Source organism: Leucopleurus acutus, assembly GCF_964270905.1.
Source record: "Leucopleurus acutus genome assembly, chromosome: 5".
NCBI classification, from domain to species: domain Eukaryota; kingdom Metazoa; phylum Chordata; class Mammalia; order Artiodactyla; family Delphinidae; genus Leucopleurus; species Leucopleurus acutus.
In genome coordinates, this window is record NC_139147.1 from 28081312 (window position 1) to 28095098 (window position 13787).

Below are 13787 nucleotides of genomic sequence, written 5' to 3' on the forward strand. Positions count from 1 at the left end.
TTAGCTGGTGAGTAGGAGACACTGGGTGAAAAAAAACACTCTTCAGTATGGCAATCACATTTTTTGAACGTTGCAGAATCCTCATTCACTTAAATGGAATTATCCACAGCTGTGCATATGAATGGCAATTTCTGGGAAGACAAGAATTCTCCAGAACCATTTGGGGTTATCTCCTTCTTTATGTAACTATTGCCAAAAGTGGTTGTACACTTGGCCATTAAATAATCTTACTCTCATGTTCCAGATTTCTCTGTTCTTGTTTCAAGTCTTTCTGAAAACTCTTATCTGTTTTCTTTCAACAATTCCATCCAACTAAGCCTATTTTAAGTACAACACTTTGTACTGGATGTATCAGGGGTTGTGTTTTTGGGTGGAGGCAGCCCACTATCTAAACCCCATGTCTGGACAAATGGCCATTGTGTCTTGGTGAGAGGTAGGGTTCCACCTACTGCCACAGAAACCAGAATGCCAGATACTTGCTCTCCCAGAGCCATAGAATGCTCGGCCAATCAGATGCTTCCCCAGTCCACTGAATCTTTAGCTAGTGAGGCAAAAAAAGAGACAATTGAGAATTATTTCTGGTGGTGGGAGTGGGGGTCAAGTGGGAGGATGGTGGTGATGAGGGCTTCGTGAGTGATGTCCAGCATCAAGCCAAGAGTGTAGCAACACGCTGCACTGACAGCATGAAGGTCATCACTTTAGCTTGGCTTCTAACTTTCCATCTTCCCCTGGTTCCGACCTATTTTTCCAATCCAAATTCTCTATCCTTCTTTTTATCCTGTCAACTGCCAGGTAGGTTTCCAACACTATTTTCTTAAAGGCAGAATTGATTTCTGTCACCATGAACCCTGACTGACACAGTCTTTCCTAAGTAACAGAATGTATAGAGTAATTGTATCTTGTAGTATTTCTAATTGGACAACTTTTATGGGAAATCCATTTTAAGAATGTCCTAATAATTGTTAAGTGACAGCTGATGATATGCCAATGGAAAAATGTCTTTATGATTGAATATGAAGAAAGATATCAATACATTAATTTGAATAGCTCACATGGACACCCAAACCCAAGGGGATAAACTTTCACTATACTTGGCAATGGTAATGCTTGCTAATTATAACCAGAAATGGCTGGTTATTGGATATAACCATTTCTCCAGGTGAGAACAGTCAGAGGAAGGAATAAAACGAGGAGATGGGAAGGGCAGTTTCTTAGCAGAAAGATTGAACTGAAAAAGAACCAGAGTACAACAAAAAGGAATTCATCCATTAATTTATTCATTCAAAGAACATTCAAGGAATGTTTAAGCACTAAGTGAAGAGAGACACAAAGAGAACCAAAGAAGAGTCCAGCTCTCACGAATATAGACATGTAAAAACGTATTATAATGGTAAAAGGCTACCAGAGTTACCTGTAATATTCCATAGGCTTGCATATTAGTTTTCTATGCTGCATAATAAATTACCACAAACTCAGAGGCTTAAAATAACTCACTTTTATTATCTCATATTTTCCACAGACAAAGACGGAAGGGAAACAAATAACCTCAACCCCCAAAAGGATGGGGCAGGGGAAATGAGAAGGTATTAGTCAAATGGTACAAAGTTTTGGTTATGCAAGAAAAATACATCTTAGAAACTACTGTACAACAGAGTGCCTATAGTTAATAATATTGTACACATTAAAAATTGCTAAGAGGGTAAATCTCTTGTTAAATAATTATTATTGGATAATAATAATAGTAAATAGATAAGAGGAAAAAAAAGAAAAGAATTTTGGTTTCCTCTTAAAACTTTCATTTTGTTCAAAAGCATATACTAAAAAGTTTAAGAAGAGTCATTTTAATCTTCCAACTAGCTTTATTGCTTATTCAACTTGGCCCAAAATTAATCTGGAAATTACTTTACATTGAATAGACTGAAAGTGATTACACATACATACACACACACTCACACACATACACAATCACACATCAAAAAGCCTCATATCTGAGAATTACCAACTTAAGGTAATTGGGAACAGTAAAGTAGTTTCCATTCTACTGTGGTTAGAATTTACCCAGCACAAGTACTTGCTGTTTAAATATTTATTAACGTGTTTAAATATTAAATAGAAAACCTCTCAGATACTAGACGTGCACTAGAACAAATTGGAATTGGCTTCTGAGTTTCAACATTGATATTCTCTTTGGGAACAACTGACAAAAAGAAAACTTAATGACAAAAAATTGTACTCAGGGATGTCCTCAAAGCCAAAAATTATATTTATATTCTGTTTATTAATAACTAAAAATCTAGGGAAATTTATATATTCTTATTCCTCAATTCAGCTAAATGAAAACCTAAGATACTTTTTTATTCTTGGACTAACCTGTTGAGGAATGCAAGTAATATGTACACAGTTGGGAATTATTGTCTTCTCTTTTTTGGAGATAAAAAGATTCTTCAGATTTTGGTGGGGTTTTTTTTTTTTGGTATTTGTTTTTTTTCTGAACATAAAGTTGGCATTTGAAAAGAGTATATTCTGCCTATATAACAGGATTTATTGAATTTAGAAGGTTAAGTAGTTGCCTTTCATATTTTGGATAAAATATCGTACTAATAGTTGCTCATTTTTCACACCTTAATGTGTTTTTTTTTTACTAATTCTATCCTTAAGGTGATAAACAGCTTTTTTCTTTCCTTTATATCTAGATGAATATCCAGGCAGTGTCCATATTTAATCATAAATGTGAGTCATAGAATGAATACGAATAAATTACAGGGCTAGAAATAGATTTTTTCTATTACAGTGCAATTAGAAAAGAACTCTTAACAATCTCAGTTTTAATTCAAGTCTATGCTAATTCCAAGGTATAAGTGGTCTGGTCTGCATTAATTTCTTGCCCTAACTCTGACTTCTCATTTTTAAAACATAGTGATAGTTTTTCACAATATTCTTGTGCTGTCAGGCAGCCCATCTTATTGACACACATTCAAACACAAATGTATGCCTTACTTTTTAGAATGAAAATTAATTTGTAAATCTTTCTTATTGCTTTTCAATTTTTCCAGGTATCTAATAACAATTCTAAAAGACAATCACTACCTGCTAAGTATCATGTCATATATGTATATATATATATATATATATACACATATATACTTATATACATACATATACACATATATATATACACACACATACACACACACATATATGCAAATATATATATTGCAAACTTTCTGAAAATGTTTATTTTCTTAATAAGCAGACACAGCAGTTGGGGATATATGAAATTATGGAATTATTCTTAGGAAAACATCTGTTTGTCAACAGAATTTGACAAAATTTTAGAAATTTTTTTAAGATTCATTCACAATTGGGTTTTTTGGGTTTTTTGTTGTTGTTGAGACTTTAGAGAGCCTTTTCAGACTTTATGAAGTAGTTGAAAATTACACCTTTATCTTGTAATGCACTATTGATACTGGTTCTGACTAAACTATTAATGTTGTATATTTACCTGAAACACTTTGAAAACAAATACAAGAGTGGAAAAAAAGATCCATGGCATATTACCTCTTCTTAAGAAGAATTATGCCTTAATGCAGACTGTACACCTATGCAACTTTTCTTGCATCAAAGTCTGTTGTTGTTTATGATTGGAAATAACCATTCAAATGAATTCCCATTCAAAGATTCAAAGGATATTTACATTAGTCAGACACTGGCTGATGTTCAAGGACAAATAAGAAAAAGAGTCCTTGCTGTCAAAAAGCTTATTGTCTATAAAAGCAAAAACACATGTTAATACAAGTGATATAGGTACAGTGATATGAGTATGTTCAGGGTAACAAGAACAGATGTGATCACTTTTAATGGGGAAGATCAGTGCAATGGACTGAATGTGTCCCCCAGTGAAATCCATATGTGGAAATCCTAATCCCTTACGTAGTGATTTTAGGAGGTTGGCCTTTGGAAAGTAACTAGGTCTTGAGGGCAGAGCCCTCAAGAATTAACTAACCCTCACGAATGGATTAGTGTCCTTATAAAAGGGACCCCAGAGAGCTCTCTCGCCCTCTTTCCCCCATACAAGGACACAATGAGAAGTCAGCAGCCTGTACCCTGGAGGAGTGCCCTCACCAGAACACAACCATGCTGCCACCCTGATCTTGGACTTCCAGCCTCCGGGACTGTGAGCAAAGAAACCACTAGGTGGTTTATGCCACCCAGTCTATGGTGCTTTGTTACAGCAGCCAGGACATCTTCATTGCCACAGTAACACAAATTGTGTCTCAAAATGGATATAAGTGCTCCCCAGGTAAATGGATAGAGCTGCACAAGCGAAGGCACAGAAGCCTGAAGCATCGTGTGCTTTCTGGGAACCCCAAGAGTTTTGGTTGGCAGCATCAGGGCTTGGTGGGGTAAGAAGAGAACAGCAGGAGTTAAGGCTGGGAAGGCTGGCAGAGGCCAGATAATGTAGAGTCCTGCACCACGCAAATAAGTTTGCACTTGTAAGACTTTATGTTGTCTGTCACTTGTTTTTGATATTTTAAAAACTGCTTCTTGAATTGGAGCTCCTTTTCCTAAGAAATATCATGTGGAAATCCAATGTATAAATATATATATAAGTCAGGCCTCTCTGATTAGGTGTGTGTGAGGTACCCAGAGTCACTGAAGTACACAAAGACCTGTTTAAAATGCTTTTCACATAAATACGTCCATCCAACAAGCAAGCACCTTGTCTTGTGTATGTTGAGAATGGCATGTCCACTCAGACCTTTGCCAATAGGGTAAAGGATTTTAGTCTTAGTTCTCTCTCTCTCTCTCTCTCTCTCTCTCTCTCTCTCTCTCTCTCTCTCTATATATATATATATATATATATATATATATATATATAAAATAACCATGAAGAAGTACTACAGCAGAGGAGAATATAGCAGTATGGAGAAACTATTGTTATCTTCTTAACAATAGATATCCCTACCCCCAGCTAGGAAGAAACCTGCTTTTGTTTGGCAGGATCCTGAGAATAAGGACCCTGAATGGATGCTGTAGATAGTAAAACCAGCTAGAAAATGAATTACTCTTTTTTGAACTCTCCACTTTATGTTTTGCTTAAGTCATTTAACTTAGAATTAGAGTTCATGCTTGTAACGATACAGCAGTTAGCTAGATACTGTGTGAAAAAAGAAAGGAGGAAAGAAAGAAAAGGCGAAAAAAGCTAGATTGGGAAGAAAGCACTTAGGAAAGAAAGACATGAAGAATCCTCATGTTTAATGAGGATTTTGCTTAAGTTTCTGCCACATGGTGTGTGATGTGGCACATTCTCCATCTCTCCGAACCATCTCTGTAAACCATCCATTTATCATTACTGTTTGGCTGGGTTTTGAGCACTCTGTGAGATACGCAGCAAAGTGCTGGCGACAATCTCCAGGTGACTTAGGAGCCAAGGCTGGGGCTGGCCTGAAAATCCCCTATGAGTGAGTTTCATAAACATGAATGGTTTACAGTATATCCTGAAACCCACCTGCTCCTCCCGTATTAACTTAGAAGATACGTGTCACCTAAATTCGCTGTTAAGATTGTGATGTGTGATTATGATGTCAATTAGGGTTGTAATGGCATCTGATCTCCAACTTTCCCTGCTACTTGGTCTCTAAGCCATAGCAGCTTTCACCCCTTCCTCCTGCCTGCTTAGCCAGTGGTACTAACTTAATATCAAGTGTTTGGACAGCCAGGGTTCATTCTGAACATCAGTCCCTTACTTCCTCTTCAGGAGCTGTAAAATTCACCTACACCAAGAACTGGTTAGAATAATAACTATTAGCATAACTGGTTTATACTTCCCTTGACCAGAAATGTTCTAGCTTCTTAATTTCCTGTCTTCACTATGCTGAGATTATCAGATGCCAGTTTCAAGACAAATGATGAAACAGCCATAAAAGGAGGAGTGTTCAGGAAGGCTCAGCTCACTCCTGGGAGCTCACGTTCATATATTACAAATGGGGTTCCTCTTGCTATCATCCCTTCAGTGAAATGTAAAGAAGAAAGATTCTGGGTTTGTATTTTGCTTCTGACAGTCCCATAAAAAAGAAGAGCCAGCCCATGTGTCTAAAGAAGAAAGAGGAAGTGAATTACTGACATATGGGGGCAATATAATAGTTAAGAACCCAGTGCTTTTCAAAAATGAATGGACATACACATCACCTGGGAATCCTGTAGAAAGTCATATTCTGATTGAGTAAGTTTGGGATGGAGGCAGAAGGTCTGAATTTTTAATAATATGACCAGTGATACAATTCTGCTGGTCATGTATCCTACTCTGAGTAGCAAAATTCTAGAGTCAAATTACCTGGATTAAAGTCCTGGTTCTTGACTCCACCAAGCTGAGTGACGTTGGGTAATTTAACATCTATATGACTTATTTCCTTATCTGTAAGGTGGGAATAAAAATATTACCTACATTCATGAGTTGTTGTGAAAGTTAAAAGAGTTCATGTATAACAGCACTGAGAAGAATATCTGGCACATGGTAGGTGCTCAATAAATACTAGGGAAATGATTTACTTAACAGAAGGATAGAAGCTGAGGAAAGGACCTGTGGCTTTTGAACCCAACTCTTTTTTTTTGGCTGTGCTGCACAGCTTGTGAGATTTTTAGTTCCCCAACCAGGGATACAACTCAGGCCCTTGGCAGTGACAGCATGGAGTCCTAAGCACTGGACCACCGGGGAATTCCCCCAACTCTTCTTTTTTTTGGAAAAAATAATGATAGTGAAAATATCACATTTAAAAAAAGTTTTATTGAAGTATAATTGATTTACAATATTATATTAGTTTTAGGTATACAGCATAATGATTCAGTATTTTTACAGATTACACTCCATTAAAAGTTATTATAAGATAGTGGCTATAATTCCCTGTGCTGTATAATATGTCCTTGTTGCTTATCTATTTTATACGTAGTTTGTACTTCTTAATCCCATACCCCAAATTTGCCCCTATCCCCTTTGATAACCTGCAGCTTGTTATCTTATCTGAGTCTGTTTGTTTTGCATATACATTCATTTATATTATTTTATTATATTCCACATATAAGTAATATTTCATTGTGTGTGTATATATATGTATCACATCTCTTTATCCATTGATGGGTATTTGGGTTGCTTCCATATCTTGGCTATTGTAAATAGTGCTGCTATGAACATTGGGTTCATGTATCTTTTCAAATTAGTGTTTTCATTTTTTCTGGAGGTATACCCAGGGGTGGAATTGCTGGATCATATAGCAGTTCTATTTTCAGTTTTTTGAGAAAGCTTCATATTGTTTTTTATAGTGGCTGCACCAATTTACATTCCCAGCAACAGTGTACGTGTCCCCTTTTCTCCACATTCTCTCCAGCATTTGTTATTTGTGTTCTTTTTGATGATACCCATTCTGACAGGTGTGAGGTGATATCTCGTTGTTGTTTTGATTTACATTTCTGTTTTAATTAGTGATGTTGAGCATCCTTTCATGTGCCTGTTAGCCACCTGTATGTCGTCGTCTTTGGAAAAATATCTATTCAGGTCTTCTCCCATTTTTTGATTGGGTTGTTTATTTTTTTGATATTGAGTTGTAAGAGCTGTTTATATATTTTGGATATTAACCCCTTATCTGTCATATCATTTGCAAATATTTTCTTCCATTCCATAGGTTGTCTTTTCATTTTGTCAATGGATTCCTTTGCTGTGCAAAAGCTTTTAAGTTTAATTGGGTCCCATTTGTTTATTTTTGTATTTATTTCTTTTGCCTTAGGACACAGATCTAAAACTCTTTTATGTCTCCCCCAAAAGAGTCATCTGCCCTTTCAGCCTCTAACTTTGTACCATTGGTTGCCTTTGAGTCAACTCTGTAGAATCCTAATTAGGGCTCAGAAGAGCAAAATGGGAAGCCTCTGCAGAAGGTAATGGGTTCTTTTTTTTTTTTTACTATGTAAGGGCAGGAAATGATCATATTTATATTTAAGAAAATCGCTCTGAGAGCAGGGCTTCCCTGGTGGCACAGTGGTTGAGAGTCCGCCTGCCGATGCAGGGGGACACGGGTTCGTGCCCCGGTCTGGGAAGATCCCACGTGCCGCGGAGCGGCTGGGCCCATGAGCCATGGCCGCTGAGCTTGCGCGTCCGGAGCCTGTGCTCCACAACGGGAGAGGCCACAACAGTGAGAGGCCCACGTACAGCAAAAAAAAGAAAAGAAAAGAAAATCGCTCTGAGAGCAGATGGGAGACAGATAGCAGGAGCTGGACAAAACTGAGGCTGGGGAGATAAGGTTACAGACTGTCATAATTGACCAGGGAAGAGACAAAATGAACCTGAGATTCGGGTAGTGGAGAGAGTTGGGGAGGGGTCAATACAAGCACAATTAAGGAAGTTGACTTGACATAGCATGAATTAGCGGCCACAGCTGATGTTTAGGGAAAAGCGTGGGAAAGTTTTCTGGCTTGGGTAAGAAGATAGATCTTGGGAGTGATTTGCAAAGATAGAGAGTAAAGAGAGAGGGAATATGTCATTAAAAAGATGAATAAAACAGAAGGAGAATAAGATGGTAATAGGACTAATTTTGGACACACTGAAAGTGACTGTGGAGCTAGATAACTACAAGCAATTAGATATCCAGGTCTAGAACTGAGGAAACATACATGTTGACCAGACAGATTTGGAAGTCATCAGCATTTGTGTGTTAAGGCCCTGGAAGGAAATGAGTCTACCCAGGGACGTGTGAGCTGTAACACAAAATGGAAGCCATGAGGGAGACTGAGAAAGAACAATGGGAGAGGGAGAAACAAAGTCGAAAGAGAGTTATGGCAGAAAGCCATGAGGCGAGTGCTTCTTCAAGGAGGGAATGGTCAATAGAGCCAAATTCCACAAAACAGCATCTACACTGCCAGGAACCAGTTCTCCCTCCATGATTCATTAAACCTGTCAACACCACATCATATTCTAATCTCTCAGGTCAAAGCCCAGTACCTTTGTCTGACTCATTGTTTCCTCATTCTCTATATTTAAGGTGCTAAATTTCCTTCCCATTCCTTGACATCCATTCCTTTGTCTGTAAACTCAATGCCATATTTATTCCCTTCAATTCTTTACAATAAATTTTTAACTTGAAAAATTGGTTTTGTTTGGGAAAATAAGTCTCTATGTATCTAAGTATTAAGAAATGTATGAGAATAATAAACACCAAATTTAGGATGAGGATTACCTCTGCAGAGGGTGGGACAGTTATGATTAGGGAAGGGAGAGATATCAACTGCATTAATAAAGTTTAATACTTAAGCTGGGTAACAGGATCATGGATTTAAGTGTCCTGATAGTTAAATAATGCAAAAAACAGAAACTATTTAAGAAATGCTTTATAATGACATCACCCTGAAATTCAAGTTTTTAAGGTCTTCTCAGTGTGGGACCCTGCTCTCTGTCTTACCTTACTTCCCACAGTTCCTTGCAGTATTCTCTTCTGGGTCTGGCTCCTCTCTATATCATTCAAAAATGTCATTGTCAAGTGCATTTATTTGTTTTCTTTCATTATTAGTGTCCCCCTGCCAGGAATGTGACTCCACTCAGTCAGGTATTCCTCTCCAAAATCTTTACAGCCCTTTAAGCTCAGAAACATTTGTTGCCCTCTCTCCATTGAACATGACCTCCCCACCCTCTGAAATCTCACAAGTGCATGCATGTGTGTGTGTGTATGTGTGTGTAACATCCTTATCTATCACTTTCAATCTATTTGCATATTTTTTATCAATATAGTTCAGTAATTCTAATCCTGGTGGCACATTAAAATTATCTGAGACATTCTTAAGGAATATTATATGTCTGGACTTTGACTTAAACAAGGCTGAATGACAGAATTTTAAAAATCTTCCAAGTTGATTCTAATACTACAGTTCTAGCTTGATCATGCCTTGAAGGCAGGGGCCACCTCTTCTTAGCCACCTCTACACTAGCGCAGAATTTCACATATGAGTACATGAAATATGTGAATACGCGCTTAAACACCAATTTCATTCAATGAAACCCGGAAAAGCTAATAATCTTAAGAAACTACTGCACTACTCTTCTGACATCACAATATATAAAAAAGTCCACTTAGCAGTAACTTGACTTTCAGTAGTTCACTGTCATGAATATTTGGAAGCAAGTTACCTAAATGTGCAAACATGAACAGCTGGACTGAAGTTGAACACTGACTGAGTGATGTTGAATACTGGAATCCAAGGAGGCAAGGCCATAGATAAAAGCTTTTAGTTTCAATGTTTGACAACTGATCCTTAATGCCAGATAGGATCAAAGTAGCAGTAGACAAGTATAAAAATAAAGCATGAAAAATGTAGGGCATTTAGTAAAGAATGACAGTACAAAGATGTTAAAAAGAATCGTTCATGATAATATGCAATAGTGGGATAAATCCTGTTCTAATTTTCCAAATTAAATCATAAATGTTTATAACTTGTGTGTTGCATTGTTCTTTATAGGCAAATGGTATTTAAATGCCTAAAGCTGTTACATCTGTGTTAGTTGTGTCAAAATGATATGCTTCTATTTGCAATAGTCTTGATGGCAAGAGTTAGATAATTATTTACATCATTGGCATACCATCAGAAAAGAGAATGTATTTTTAATCCAAATTTTCAGAAGGAAAATGAGAAGATATATTAGATAACTTTTAATGTCTCTTCCAACCTTTAGATTCTTTAACTAAACTATTTCTACTGATCTATCTTCAAGCTCACTGATTCTTTCCTCGGCCATGTCACATCTACTGATGAGCCCATAGAAAGCAGTCTTCATTTCTGTTACAGTGTTTTTTGACTTCTTACATTTCTTTTAGATTCTTTCTTAGATTTTTCATCTCTCTGCTTATACTAAGTCTCTGTTCTTGCATGTTGTCCTTTTTTTTTTTAATTAGGGCCCTTACCATATTGATCATAGTTATTTTGTTTTATTAAAAAAATTTTCAGAAACTGTTTATTTTCCAACAACCTTATTTCCATTTTCTGTTTAAGAATCTGTAGATGAACAGCTTAAGAACTCTCAGTGGTTGCTCCTATATGTCCAATGGCCTGAGCAGTGGGAGTTGCAGACTATTCTTCAGCAGTAAACCGCCGAAAAGGCACAGGAGGAACCTTCATGCCTTCAGCCCAGCCTGAGACCTCGGGTTGAGTAACAGTAAACTCAGGAGCTGGAGCAGTGCATTCACTCTGAAATTTCTCCTTGGTCACAGCCTTTTCAGCAGCACCCTCTTCCTCCTTTTCAATCTCTTTAGGGTTTCTGTAGAAGTAGAGATCAAGCATGACCTTCCATGAGTGTTCCTGGCAGATGGTGCCACGCACACGTAGAACTTCTGGGGCAGCATCCATCACATCAGAGCTGCTGAGCGAGCTCCCTTGTATGGGTGGCAATGTCCACATAGCACAGAGGAGAGTCTGTGTCACACAGAGCAGTAGTAGGCAGGAGATGCCCCTCTGAGAGGCTGGTTGTCAGCCCTGGGATCAGTAACCACCAAAAGTCTCGGCTCCAGTAAGGCTTCCTGGATCTAGTTCCAAGTTCTAGGAGTAAGGCAGCTAGCAATAGAGCAGAAAACTTCAGCTCAGCTCACTGACCAATATTCCTGGATGATATGACACTGACATCAGCTGGGTTTTCAAAGGCAACAATGGCACCAGCTGCCAGCAGAAGCTTCTTTCAGATTTTCTTCAGATTTATGACGTAGATGCTGTCACTTTACCTTTGGTGATGGACTATTCCATTTAGAAGTCAAGGTTGGTACCACCTAAGTGTGTTCCTGCTGAGAGGAATTTAAGGAACTCTTCCTCTTTATTTGCAGGACATTGAGGGCTCTGGACATTGTGAGTTTCCCTCTAACTTACAACAGAACCCAGAACAATGCTGTATGGACCCCTCTCTGGGTAGCACATAAAGGCTAATCACAGCCATTTTCAATTCTCTGTCTGATAATCCCCAAATCTGTGTCACATCTAAGTCTGGTTCTAATGCTCGCTCTGTCACTTCAGTCTGTTTTTTCTTGGCTTTGGCAGGCCTTGTAATTTTTGGTTGAAAGGTGAATATGGGGCTTCCCTGGTGGCGCAGTGGTTGAGAGTCCGCCTCCCGATGCAGGGAACACGGGTCCGTGCCCCGGTCTGGGACGATCCCACATGCTGCGGAGCGGCTCGGCCCGTGAGCCACGGCCGCTGAGCCTGCGCGTCTGGAGCCTGTGCTCCGCAACGGGAGAGGCCACAGCAGTGAGAGGCCCGTGTACCGCAAAAAAAAAAAAAAAAAAAAAAAAGAAAGGTGAATATGATAGGTACGAATAATTAGAATGAGGTAAATAGGGTTTTAGTATGAAGATTTATGTTAACTTTTGCTGTAGCAATAGGTTCTAGAAGATTCGAATTCCTCTAGTGTCCTTGCTTTGTTTTTCTTCTTGACATTGGGCTTTCCTGAGAATGCCTCCTCAGAGAGAGTCTGCTTCTTGTAGGACTTAGAGGTGTAATCTACTGTTTTACCGGAGCCCTGTTGGTGTGGTAGTATGGTGTGGGCAAGGGGGAGCGTTCTATAATCTTTCAATTAAATTTCAGTGTTTTAATCAGCCTTGATCTTGGACTGTGACCTTCACAGGTGTTTCTCCATGGTACAGCTTCCCCTACCCACCGCCCTGCACTCCCTTCCCTGGCTGCAGCCTTCCCAATCTATTTCCTTGAACCTCCGATCCCTGTTGACTATGCTTTTGTTTTTTGTTTCTGTTTTCCCTCTTCAGGTGAAACAGGAAGCCTGGAGGGGGGTGGAACGGGAGGGGTTCCCTTCCACCAGCTGGGATAAGGCTCTGAAAAAGACCTTTTGCCAGGAGAGTATCCTTCATTATGGTTCAACTGTTGGTTTATTTCACAATGATTACTCTTCCCTTCTCCCTGAACGCCACAGGGATCTTTCTTGGATCTTCATGGTGAGAACCTAGTGGAGGTACCAGACACAAAGCCCATGAAAATGTAGGGACCCTCTTAAGACTGCAGCCCGAGAAGTCTCTCGCTCTTATCTTAATCCACGTTCTGCTTCCAGCCAGGTATTCACCAAAATTACTGTTTGTGTTCCTACCAGTTTATGGCTCCAGCAGCTTCTGCTTCAGGTCAGCAAGTCTCACCTGTGTGTCTCTGCATGAACTTGTCTCTTCAGATTTCTGCCTGGTAATTTGCCCTGCAACCTCAGTTCTCTGACGTGTTCAAGGATAGTCATGGATTTTCAGTTGATCCAGCCTTTTCTTATTGTAAGGACAGCAGTAACAACTTCCAAATTTTTTGTTTGTCAGAGCTGAACCCAGAAGTCTAATTAAATTATTTCTAATTGTATGTTTCTAAACTTGTAGGCACAAATAATAGTTAAATGCAAGATTTAAAAATATTCTATCGGAACTAAATATCTTGTCATTTAAGTATATTGTAAAACTTAATTTAAAAAAACTGTCAGTGTTTAGTATTTGTTGACATTTAATATTTTAATTTTTGTCAGTTTTCACTGTTGACATAGTGAACATTGCTTTTAGTTATTTAATTTATGAAACTGTTGCTTCTCAATTAATAAACATAGTAATAGCAGTCACTGCCATTTCATGAAATCTTCCTCAGAGGTTACCTTATTTATACTCCCATTAATCAAGAGTAATGTTTGGTCTTATTTTATTCTGTCTATTTTGGGTATTAATATATTTATTTAAATAACTTACTGTATCTGGAAACTTTGATCAAGTTCAGCATTTCACTGTATTTATGAAACT

The 13787-nt window shown here is 38.3% G+C and overlaps 1 pseudogene across 1 annotated transcript; it reads right to left on the reverse strand.

The window, feature by feature from the left end:
* Nucleotides 1–10924: 10924 nt before the first annotated feature.
* Nucleotides 10925–11867, reverse strand: LOC309962650 (small ribosomal subunit protein uS2-like; annotated as a pseudogene). The gene has a single exon. The product of its transcript is annotated as a small ribosomal subunit protein uS2-like (transcript).
* Between the last annotated feature and the right edge of the window lie 1920 nt (nucleotides 11868–13787).